Raw genomic sequence first — 13408 nt, 5'->3', positions numbered from 1 at the left:
TCTATTTCTTCCTGGTTCAATTTTGGTAGTTGATACATCTCTAGGAATGCACCCATTTCTTCCAGGTTATCTAATTTGCTGGCATAGAGTTGCTCATAATATGTTCTTATAATTGTTTGTATTTCTTTGGTGTTGGTTGTGATCTCTCCTCTTTCATTCATGATTTTGTTGATTTGGGTCATTTCTCTTTTCTTTTGGATAAGTCTGGTCAGGGGTTTATCAATCTTGTTAATTCTTTCAAAGAACCAGCTCCTAGTTTCATTGATCTGTTCTACTGTTCTTTTGGTTTCTATTTCATTGATGTCTGCTCTGATCTTTATTATTTCTCTTCTCCTGCTGGGTTTAGGCTTTATTTGCTGTTTTTTCTCTAGCTCCTTTAGGTATAGGTTTAGGTTGTGTATTTGAGACCCTTCTTGTTTCTTGAGAAAGGCTTGTATTGCTATATACTTTCCTCTCAGGACTGCCTTTGCTGTATCCCAAAGATTTTGAACAGTTGTGTTTTCATTTTCATTGGTTTCCATGAATTTTTTTAATTCTTCTTTAATTTCCTGTTTGACCCATTCATTCTTTAGTAGAATGCCCTTTAGCCTCCATGTATTTGAATTTTTTCCGACTTTCCTCTTGTGATTGAGTTCTAGTTTCAAAGCATTGTGCTCTGAAAATATGCAGGGAATAATCCCAATCGTTTGGTACTGGTTGAGACCTGATTTGTGACCTAGGATGTGATCAATTCTGGAAAATATTCAATGGGCACTAGAGAAGAATGTGTATTCTGTTGCTTTGGGATGGAATATTCTGAATATGTCTGTGAAGTCCATTTGGGCCAGTGTGTCATTTAAAGTCTTTATTTCCTTGTTGATCTTTTGCTTAGATGATCTGTCCATTTCAGTCAGGGGGGTGTTAAAGTCCCCCACTATTGTTGTATTGTTGTCAATGTGTTTCTTTGCTTTTGTTATTAATTGCCTTATATAATTGGCTGCTCCCATGTTAGGGGCATAGATATTTTCAATTGTTAGATCCTCTTGTTGAATAGACCCTTTAAGTAGGATATAGTGTCCTTCTTCATCTCTCATTACAGTCTTTGGTTTAAAATCTAATGTGTCTGATATAAGAATTGCCACCCCAGCTTTCTTTTGGTGTCCATTAGCATGGTAAATGGTTTTCTACCCCCTCACTTTCAATCTGGGGGTGTCTTTGGGTCTAAAATGAGTCTCTTGCAGACAGCATATTGATGGGTCTTGTTTTTTAATCCAATCTGATAGCTTGTGTCTTTTGATTGGGGCATTTAGCCCATTTACATTCTGGGTAACTATTGAAAGTTATGAATTTAGTGCCATTGTATTGCCTGTAAGGTGACTGTTACTGTATATTGTTTGTGTTCCTTTCTGATCTATGCTGCTTTTAGGCTCTCTCTTTGCTTAGAGGACCCCTTTCAATATTTATTGTAGGGCTGGTTTCGTGTTTGGAAAGTCCTTGTTTTAGTTTGTCCTGGAAGCTTTTTTCTCTCCTCCAATTTTCAATGAGAGCCTAGCTGGATATAGTATTCTTGGCTGCATATTTTTCTCGTTTAGTGCTCTGAAGATATCATGCCAGTCCTTTCTGGCCTGCCAGGTCTCTGTGGATAGGTCTGTTGCCAATGTAATGTTTCTACCATTGTAGGTTACATATCTCTTCTCCCGAGCTGCTTTCAGGATTTTCTCTTTGTCTCTGATACTTGTAAGTTTTACTATTAGATGTCGGGGTGTTGACCTATTTTTATTGATTTTGAGAGGGGTTCTCTGTGCCTCCTCGATTTTGATGCCTGTTTCCTTCCTCACATTAGGGAAGTTCTCTGCTATTATTTGCTCCAATATACCTTCTGCCCCTCTCTCTCTTTCTTCTTCTTCTGGGATCCCAATTATTCTAATGTTGTTTTGTCCTATTGTATCGCTTATCTCTCGAATTCTGCCCTCGTGATTCAGTAGTTGTTTCTTTCTCTTTGTCTCAGCCTCTTTATTTTCCATCCTTTGGTCTTCTATATCGCTGATTCTCTCTTCTGCCTCATTTATCCTAGCAGTTAGTGCCCCCATTTTTGATTGCATCTCATTAATACCCTTTTTGATTTTGACTTGGTTAGATTTTAGTTCTTTTATTTCTGCAGAAAGGTTTTCTCTAATAACTTCCACACTTTTTTCAAGCCCAGCTGGTACCTCTAAAGTCATGATTCTGAACTCTAGGTCCGACATCGTACTAATGTTCTTATTGAGTAGGTCCCTGGCCGACGGTACTACCTCTTGTTCTTTTTGCTGAGATGATTTTTTTCATCTTGTCATTTTTTCCAGAGGAGAATAGTTGAATGAGAGAACAAAATGCTAACAGGTTAACAACGTCCCCAGCAAATATATTCTATATAAATCAGAGAAGACTTGAAACCAGGGGAAAAGAAAGGGAAAGAAAGAAAAAAGAAAGAGAAAAAAAAATAAAAAGATAAAAACAAAAACAGAACAATAAAAAAAAAACAGAAAAAGATCAAATATGATCAGGCTAGTGCATAGATCAGAGCCACACACTAGATTTTGGGCATATTTTGGTGTGTTAGAAAAAAGTGCCTCCTAAAATTTTAAAGGAAGAAAGACTTATATATATACAAAATCAGGGTTGATACAATGATGGGATGGAAGATCATTGTAAAGATGAAAATTATAAAAGATTTTATAAAAGGAGTTGATAAGATAAGAAGTTGCTTGAAAAAAGAAAAAAGAAGATTTAAAAAAAAAAGAAAAAAAAGAGGGAGAGAATGTGATCAGGCAGGAGACTAGAACAAAGCCATACACTAGTGATTTAGGGTATATTTTGATCTGTTAGAAGAAATTGTATCTCAAAATTTTAAGGAGAGAATAACTTATACATATATGCCAAAAATAAGGGTAACTACTATGAAGAGAGAAAATATGACTCTAAAAATGAAAAATAAAAAATGTTTTTTTAAAAAAAGGGATTGATAAGATGTTGGTTGAAAAAGGGAAAAAGAAAAATTAAAAAAAAACATTTAAAAAATTAACTTTGAAAAACTAATGAATCATGGTAAAAAAAAGCCATGAAATCTATGTGCAGTATTCCCCTAGCGCTGGAGTTCTCCCGTTCTCCTTGATCTGTAAATTTGGTCTTGGCTTGCTGGCTCTTCCTGCTGATCTTCTGGGGGAGGGGCCTGTTGCCATGGTTCCCAAATGTCTTTGCCGGAGGTGGAATTGCCCCGCCCTTGTCGGTCCGGGCTAAGCAAGCTGCTCAGGTTTGCTCTCAGGAGCTTTTTTTCCCTGCAAGCCCTCGGTACAGCTTTGGATGACCATGGTGAAAATGGTGGCCTCCCAATCTCCACCCAGAGGAGCTGAGAACTCGGGACCCCGCTCCTCAGTGCTCCCCCCGAGAAAAGCAGTCACTCCCGTCTCCCCGGTCTCCGGCCGCACTCCGTGCTCACCCAGCCTGTGACTGAGCGTTTCTATCTCTGGCACCCGACCCCGTGTGGAGTCTCCAAACCGAGCAGATCCCTGTGGTGCGCTCCCGCGCCGCTCCTCCCGGGGGAGGAAGGGGAGTCTCCCCGGATCTGCCGCTTGTTGGGTCCCTGCTGGAGGAGCAGTGGCCCGACTGGGCCGCGGATCACAGTTTATGGCAACCCCGAGCTGAGAGCCCACACCTCTCTCCGTCTCTGTAGCCGGCTTCCCCGCTCCGATTCCTGGGAGCTCTGCTGCACTCAGACACCCCCGGTTTTTCTGTGACCCTGAGGGTCCTGAGACCACACTGTCCTGTGAGGGTTCCACCCCCGCTTAGCCATTGGTACGATGTCCCTCCGCGGAGCTGACCTCTAAAAGGTCCGATTTTGTGCTCCGCGGCTCTAGCACTTGCCAGAAGCGGCCAACGGAGGCCCCCTCCCCCACCGTCTATCCTCCCGAATATCGCCTCGGGTTCACTTCTCTGCACGTCCTACCTTCCAGAAAGTGGTTGTTTTTCTATTCAGAGAGTTGTTGCTATTCTTCTCTTCGATCTCCTGTTGAGTTCGTAGGTGTTCAGAATGGTTTGATCCCTATTCAGCTGAATTCCTGAGACCAGACGAAATCCAGGTCTCCTCCTCCTCCACCATCTTGGCTCCCTCCCTCACATTTTAGCATTTTTGAAGTCTCTTTTTAAAATCTCTTTCGCCTCAAGTGTACCTGCATCATCCCACAATGTCCTGGTGATTTTTCCCTGAATATCTCTCTATACTTCTAAATCGAAGAACTCCTTCATGCAGCAACTATGATGACCTTTGAAGCCTTTCTTCTAAAGGCTGAGAAAAGCTGAGCCCTAAGCAGATGGCTTGGCCTTCCTTTCCCCCAGACCCTATTCTATTCTTCTTACAGGAGCCCGTTATTTGTGGCTGGACTCCAGTCTGTCAGGGAGTTTTGTCTTCTCCGTTCCCAGGTAAACCACACCTGGATTGCAAAGGCAGTACAGAACTGTTTCAGCCAAGTATGTACATTGTATTCTGGGGATTAAGTCTTTTTTAAAGCCCATGTTTCTTTTCTGACAATTGGGGCTATATAAAGAATTCAAATGGCTTCCATTAGCCAGAGCTCTAGGCACTTAGATAAAAACAAGCCTTTGGAGGTTGTCCCCATGGAGCACATTTTCAGCTCTCGATGCTTTCTTAGTCCAGATCATTCCAGCGAAAATGTTGCCAGTTAAGTGTTCCTTCCTTTCTCTTTTCTTCTTTCCCTCCTTCCTTCCACAAATATTTTTCTGAGTGGCTCTTATATGCCTGTCGCTATATACAGGGGAAGTTTGGCAGTGAGGAAACTGGATTAATTGCCATCAGAGTTCATATATTCTAGCGAGGGAACCTGAAATAATGCCATGAAGACATTAAAGCAGAGAAAAGTCAGTTGGTTATGGAAGGTTACTTGTGAGGAGGTGACATTGAGGCCGAACCTAGATGTTGTGAAGGACAGAGCCACGCAAAGATGTGAGGAAAATCAGATTTATCTTCCTCTCCAAGAGAAGCAAAGAAACTAGGTGAGTAAGGGACAGGCAGAGCTAGGTAGGGAGAGATAGGGGGCTATGGGATCATGCTCACAGAAATCCCAAAAATGTGGAGATGTAGGGAAACCAGAGATAAGGGAACACATCAGACCACCCTGCCCTAGGTGTCCAAGGGGGGGAGTCTTATTTATAGACAGTCCCCTGTGCTCAACAGAAAATAACCAGACCCTAAAAAGAAGTAAGCCATTAAAGATGTTATCACTAGTCTTGTTTCCACAAAAGTGCTGTCAGTAGAGAAGTCAGAAAGGTTTAAGTTCCCTGGTTAGCCTTCAATAAAAGGCCAACCCTAAAAGCCCTCAGGGGCAACCCTGTGGGACCCCTCTCACTCCTGAGAGCTTTTTCTGTATCCTGGCTTAATAAAACTCTGTGGCTTTGCTCACTCACCTTTGCCGGTGAGATTCATTCCTTGACTCCATGAGACAAGAACCTCGCTCTCCCTCTTCATATGAAGGCAGAAGGAAGAACACCTTGCTGATTCATTTTCATCTTCTGGAAAAGATTTCGCCTCCTCTAACCAATACCAGGTTTAGAAGCAAAGGAACAAGAAAGAAGGAGTAAAAAAAAAAAAATAAGGATGTGTCCTTGATGAGGCAAAAGGTCTTCTGTTTCTGAGGTTGTCCCAGCAAAAGAGGATGCTGAATAGGAAGCCAGTGATCACCAGCCATTATTCACCTATGGGAAGTCATCTAAGGATGGAGCTACATGCTTACCCAGGGGCAGTAGTATTTACCTGCAAATTAGCTCATATGGGCAAGACCTTGTTAATTTGATATGATTTCAGTGATGACTAATGTAATTTGCCCCCAGATTATTTATTAAAATAATCTTTAGAAAAGCATAAGATTGGCTATTTGGTATTCTCTCCATTCTGCTTTAGTCAATTTTCAATTTTTTTCCCTTTCTGGAAAATGTTTCAGAGCGGCAAGGGGTGCATTTACATAACATATGCAAAGAAAGTTTGGCAAACAACCACAACAAAACACCTTAACAGAAATTCAATGAGGTTAAAATGTCCTTACTGAAAGTGTTAAGTAGAAGTTGTAAAAACACCTTAGACCAGAAAGGAATGAATGGGTCCAGGTGTCCCTGAGTACAGAAAAATTATACATTGAATCACTGGGGGAACTTAGAGTACTGTATGGAGAACTTTGGATACAGGGAACTTAGGTACAAATGAGACATAATCAAAAGGAAGAAAGATTTCTTTTTTTTTTTTAAAGAATCCAGTGTTGGGCATATGCCATAGAGCTAAGAATGAGAGATTCGTATTAGAACTACCAATAATTATAATAATAGTGAGTGACTCATAGGCTCAGGTGTGTATTCACATTTTAATATAATTCAACAAGTATTTGTTAGGTGACTACTAAGTTCTGGAGTTCTTTTTCCTTCCATCCATCATTTTATATATATATATATATATATATATATATTTAATTTATAACTCATCTAATCTTCACAATGATCCAGAAAGGCTAGCAAACTATCACCACCATTTGTAGATGAGGAAACCGAGTTAGAAGGAAGTTAATTGATTGAAAAGAAATTAGTCTTATCCTGAGAACAAGGGTCAATAACTCTGAAAGGGAGGAGGCACTAAATTCGAAATCTCTTGTGCAAGCATTATCAGAAGGAAATATAAGATTATATACATAATATGTGTGGTCCTAAGAGTCCAAAGAAATGGGATACTCACTGTGGTCTAGGTAATTCAGAGAAGCTTCACGGAAGAGATAGAAGGCAGGATTGATCTCCAAGGGTTAGGGTGGGATTTATCAGATGGATGGGGTGGGAAGGCTGTTGCAGCTACAATACTCATGGGGGCAGGTGCTCCCAGAACACTCTCAGGATCATGGTGTACTTCAGGCCCAAATGGATGGTGTATCTGCAATGAGAAGAAGCATGCTAGGTCATTAAAGCCCATTGGCCACTTAGGTCTCAAGCAAACTAGAGTTGGGGGTTCGAGTGTTTTGAGTATAGCAGGGGTTGTGGGGTAAGCATAAGGGCCATCATACTGAGTACAAACTATGTGTAAGTGTGTGTGTCTTTGCATATAATTATACATATATAATATATACATTTATATATTATCTATAATATATAATTTTATATATATCCTTTGTAATGCACATACACACATATGCATATGTACATATTAACACATTATAGAATAAAATAGACACAAAAACATACACAGATATATGACTTAAGTATATTTTCTTTTTTTTTTAAAGATTTTATTTATTTATTTGAGAGAGAGAATGAGATAGAGAGAGAGAGAGAGAGCACGGGAGGGAAGAGGGTCAGAGGGAGAAGCAGACTCCCTGCTGAGCAGGGAGCCCGATGCGGGACTCGATCCTCGGACTCCAGGATCATGACCTGAGCCGAAGGCAGTCACTTAACCAACTGAGCCACCCAGGCGCCCTTAAGTATATTTTCTACATGGAACCATGCACACTGAAATTACATGTTGTGTGTATGTATGTTTCTCTATGGGCTGATTTAGATACAGTCTGAGGGTATTATCTGCCCTGATGTAATCAAGGGAAGGGGCATTGCAGGAGAAGAAAGAATTTTGGAGAGAAAGATAAGCTTCCCCGAAACTTGTTGTTTGGGAAGATCCTCACTCGACACAGAAAAGGCTGTGTTTGCTTCTTGAATAAATGATAATTTTATTTTCTTTTTGCTTAGTTATATTTTCTGTCTTTCTACAGGGAAGGCATTATCGGTGAAATAATAGGGAACTATGTCTCTGTAAGCAGTATCTTGCACAATGCCACATGACTCCCAAATCATGTCAGCACACAGGTGTGTCCCTCACATGTATGACACTCATGCCATTTGCCTGAGCTCTGGTGGCCACCGCACAGGGCCGCGTGTCAGCCTGAAAGGGCCACCAGCCCGGGCTCTCAGAGGAGTCTGGCGCAGCCCCTGTGGGTCATTCTCAGTGAAGAGAGAATTCATGCTGTTGGCCGGGCCGTCAGCTGGGTTGGGGTGTGTTTTCCTCCCCTCCCCCAGGGGACACCACAGCTAGCCTTGCTGTGACAATCTGATAACCTCCTTTCTCTTCAAATGCAGAGGAGGGGGGACTTCGCAGGATCAGATAGGACAAAATGGATTCTGACAAGGCATTTTCAGGTTTTCAAAAGGCAGGTCTTCATTCTGGCCTGATGTTTCATCTGGATTTATAATCTTCCCATTATGAGAAAATCAAAAGAGGTCATTTGGTGAGGTTTTATCTTTGTCTCCTTGTGAGTAGCCCTTATGAAACATTTATGAGTTTTCTGACAATATCAAACCAGGCTTTCTTTGCAATTTTTCCTTCCCCAGCTGTGCCCTTCAGAGCGGCCAGCTCATCCCAGTTGATGGTGAGTGCATGCCTTGGTGTCTCTGGAGGTTAACTCCTTAATGGTGATGGTTTGACTTTCTGCAAATCTCCCAACAAACACTACTCCCAAACTTCTGAAACAACTAGTGCTAACTTAGTCAAATGCGTGGCTCAATTTGGGCTGGTAATTCTCTGCCAATTGCCTGTTTTGAAATTACCCCAGGGCACCTGGGTGGCTGAGTTGGTTAAGCATCTGCCTTCAGCTCTGGTCATGATCCCGGGGTCCTGGGATCGAGCCCCGTATCTGGCTCCCTGCTCCATGGGGACCCTGCTTCTCCCTCTCCCTCTGCCTGCTGCTCCCCTTGCTTGTGGTCTCTCTCTCTCTGACAAATAAGTAAATAAAATCTTAAAAAAAAAGAAATTACCCGCAAATATGCAACAGCAAACATACACGATGATCTAAACTGAGTTCTGAATTAAATTCTGTGTCTTCCTAGTGGCGTGCACTAAGCCAGGGGTCACCTTTGTCTGTCTCAGGCTCTTCATTTGTATACTCCAAGTAAAATGAGCACTCCTTGACCTGTGCTGCAATATGGAAACAAAATGTTAGCAAGTATTTTATCCATACTTAATAGCTGCTGAAATATGAAAAAAAAACTTAGTGATATTAGTAAGTTAATTTTCCAAACATCAATTATTTATTGCACATCAGACCCCCTGTATCTGCAGTGCTCTGATTATGAAGATGAATATGGTCACAGACAGCTAAGATTTCAGGTGAGAAATAGAGGAATAATGAGTTAAATATGAACATGAGTCTGAGGTATATGAGTCTGAGGTATCATTGTCAATAGGAACTATCCACAAATTAGTGAAACCAGGAAAAAAAATAATTCAAAAACGAATTGAGCATCTACTATGTGCCATGAATTAAAATATCAGTTCACTTATTTCAGATGATCCCTTGGTCCTGTAGATCTTGTTTTTCCTTTTAACAGGTGAAAAAGAGCTCATGCTTAGAAAGATTGAACAACTCATAAGAGTCTGAAAATAGAATTTGAATAAGGTACATCCAGTACCAAACCTATTCTTTTCCCACCACACTGTACTTCTTGTACTTACCGTCCTCTCTTTATTGGAATACCCTCCTGTGCCTCTATTTACCCAACAAGCTGCGTCGGCTCAGCTGCAGGTCTCATCTGCATGCAGATCCTGTACATCCTGGCAGCTCAAGGAAAACTTCAGTCTCCTCTAGCACGGTCTACCTCCTGGAGCTTTCCTCGCTCCTCCAGTGTGACCCAGCTTCTCCCCGTTGCTTTCTCTCTATCACTTGTACACATCTCCTCTGATGCTGGTCTTCTACATGTGTTTTCCTCCATAAATTATAAGCTTTTTGTTAAAAAGAGAGATGTCTTTTTTTTTCTTTTCATCTCACCTTCCTATCCCAGAAAAGGCACACAATAAAACAAGATCAAATCAAATGGTATCTTTAACAACATTTTTCCATACTTATTCAAAGGGCAAAAGACATATAAATTTATTCAACATTCATAAAAATCTGGAGTTTATATAATTCTAAGAGTTCACAAAGTCAACTTAGCAAACTATTGTCTTCAGCCTGTTACGTCCAAGGCTGGTGTTGTATGTTGTACGCACTGTAATTCATGTGTGAGAAACAAGAGCGACTCACCTTTCAAGGACACAAAACTTATTGAGGGAAATATATTTGTTAAACAACATACTGATGCTTAGCCTTTTATTAATGTCAAGAACTGTTAGAAGTAATACACACATATTCACACACATTTATTTTAATCCTCACAACAACCATATGAGGTGATACTGTTGTTTTAGTATTTTACTGACGAGAAAACTGAGTCCCAGTGTCATGGACAGCTAATAATCTAAAGATTTTAATATCAGAACCCGAGCAATCTTCAGACTGGGACAGAAAGAGGACATTAGGGAAAACTAAGGAAATCCTGGTAAAATATGGACTTTAGTTAATAGTAGTGTACTGATATGGGCTCATTAGTTTGAAAAATGTACCCTGTAAAATTTTAAAGGCAGGGGAAATTGGGTCTGGAGTGTATGGGGACTCTTTGTTATCTTTGAAACATTTTCTGTAAATTTAAAACTCTTGTCAATTTAAAAGGGGGAATAGAACAATGAGAAGAATAATTTACACAATATAACATGTGGTAAATGACATTTGTACCTGTAATATATATTTTACAAATGCATAGAAAACATCCCAGAAGTATACACACCTAACAGTTTAACAATGTATGCACAGAGTATACACACCTAAGAGAGTTTAATTCTTAAAGAGGGGAATGTATATATTTCCATAGCATTTACATGTTTTATAATGAAACTATTTTCTTACATGTCACATTTTTTAGCTAATGCAAGTAAAATAATAAAAAAGGCCATATCCAGAGATGTGCAGGGAAGAAAAGAGAACATTCCAGACAGCAAGAACATTGTAAGCAAAAGGTCAAAGTTTATAATGTGACTTCTCTCGTTTCTCTTCTAGGGAAGCAGTGAGGTACAATGGAAAATACACAAATGTACAAATTACTCATATTCTCCCAATGAATCCCATCCAGCTTCTACCCCCTTCAACTTTTAGCATAAATCCAAGTTGCCTCACATCCTGTCTACTTAAATCAGTGATGTACCTGCTCTGCTGAAATGCTGGTGGGTGGGGGGGATGAAACTGAGAAACATACATTACCTTGGCCAATGGCAAGCAGTCTTGGATATGGAGCAAATGGAAAAGCCGGTTCCGACAGTTGCTTTTTCCAGAGTCTTCAATTATATCTGAAAGGCTGCTGTAAAAACTGGCATTTGAGCAATAACAAGTCATTGCAATTCTCTCTTTGGGATTGGGGATTCATGAATTATGCATATCTATGCAGATTTTTCACCTGTGACAGGTGTAGTATGGGCAATTTCCCTAACATATTAAGAAAACCAGCCATAATACCAGTAATGGATATAAATGAGATGTTCTCATCAGTTTATTTAACTGTTTCACATCACCATGTGGCGGGAGAATGCATGGCATGGAACTCAGTTGTTGGTGGGACTCCCGTAGGTAGCAGCCCTTTGTGCTGGGTTCTTGGTGAAAAGATGGACAGGTTGTGTCTTGTTTACTACTTCATTTATTTATTTATTTTTTCTGCTGAACTGTACCACCTGAGTCGTGGCACAGCCCATCTGAAAAACCAGCTGGTGAGCTCTGCGGAGCATTTCCCTGAGAGATAAGACAGATGTCAAAAAGGGGAGAAAAAATTATGTGTAACTACCACCCCCTCTGGATGCAGCTGCAAGGTGTTATAGCTTGAAATGCTTTGGCTTTCAGGCATCTAGGTCTCATAGTTCTCTGGTCCGAGGCACCTCATTCTCTGTAATCACGCTGACCTGGCAAAGTCCTGAGTACATTATAACTAAGGAAATCACATACTGCTTTAGGTTCCCGAGGTGAACAATGCATGCTAAAGATTAAGAAAACACTTTCATGGTGAATAATATCTAGCTCAGTGGGAGCTCTAGATGGGGGGACCCCATGTCTTGCCATGACTCTGGAATTGACCAGCAGTCCTTGTTCTCAGGAAGCAGCTTGACTTTTCTGGGTCCTTCTTTGTCTTATCATCTAAATGTAAAGCAATAGGACTTAATGGATTCCAAGGTACATTCCAGTCATATAATGCCCTACCCTGAGCCTTTCCTTTGACCATTTACCTACTCTGGAAATGCAGGCTTCCCGGGGATATATGTGCTTTCATGAAACTGTGCAGGAATTTGAAATGGAATGTGTTGATTTATTATTTTATTTTATTTAGAGAAGGAAAGGGGGGGAGGGGCAGGGGCAGAGGGAGGGAGAGAATCTTAAGCAAACTCCATGCCGAGTGTGGAGGTGGTCAAGGGGATCAATCTCACAACCCTGAGCCTAAATCATGAGTTCAATGCTTAACGCACTGAGTCACCCAGGTGCCCCTGAAATGGAATGTGTTTAAACACTGGATATATCCCACTTGGTTACTGCACTTCCTTTCAAACAACAATGCTCTGCAATCTACCCAGGCACTAACAGTGCTGTAGGATCTCTTTGGGATTGGGGATTCTGCCAGCTCAGTATTATTCCCCTAGCATTCCATGCGCAAACCTGGGGGAGCGGCCAGCAGCCTGAACATTTCTGCAAATAATCCACACACAGGAGGGACCACATCACATGCTGCAGCTTCTCACTCGCACTGTCTCCTCCTCTCTCCTTACTCTACTTCATTGGGCATTTCCTTCATGCTAGCCAAACCCTAACGGTGTGCCCTTTGACCTCCGAGCTGCACCCTGTGTGGTCGGTGCCTCCCACCCTGGCTCAGACTGCACCGGGCGTGGGGAGAGAAGCATTCTGCCTTCCTGGCTCTCTGTGATGGTGGTCCAAAACAGCAACAAGAAAACAAACAACAGCAACAACGGAGGTCCTCTGTCTTGGTATAATAGGGATGATCAGATAAGGATGGCCAGTTATTTCCCTTGCTTACACTAAGTGAGCAAAGTGAGTCACTGATATGAGGAAATCTTAATCTCAGGAAAAAAACTGAGGGTTGCTGGAGTGGTGGGGGTGGGAGGGAAGGGGTGGCTGGGTGATGGGCACTGGGGAGGGTATGTGCTATGGTGAGCGCTGTGAATTGTGCAAGACTGATGAATCACAGATCTGTACTTCTGAAACAAATAATACATTATATTTAAAAAAAAGAAGAAGAAGAAGATAGCAGGAGGGGAAGAATGAAGGGGGGGAAATCGGAGGGGGCGACGAACCATAAGAGACGATGGACTCTGAAAAACAAACTGAGGGTTCTAGAGGGGAGGGGAGTGGGGGATGGGTTAGCCTGGTGATGGGTATTAAGGAGGGCACGTTCTGCGTGGAGCACTGGGTGTTATGCACAAACAATGAAACATGGAACACTACATCAAAAACTAATGATGTAATGTGTGGTGATTAATATAACAAAAAAAAAA

This window comes from Callorhinus ursinus, unplaced genomic scaffold (genome assembly GCF_003265705.2).
Source record: "Callorhinus ursinus isolate GAN/ISIS: 27379988/994484 unplaced genomic scaffold, GSC_fseal_2.0 scaffold5, whole genome shotgun sequence".
Taxonomy (NCBI): Eukaryota; Metazoa; Chordata; class Mammalia; order Carnivora; family Otariidae; genus Callorhinus; species Callorhinus ursinus.
The sequence above is the reverse complement of the archived record's forward strand: the minus strand, read 5'-3'. Positions refer to the sequence as shown.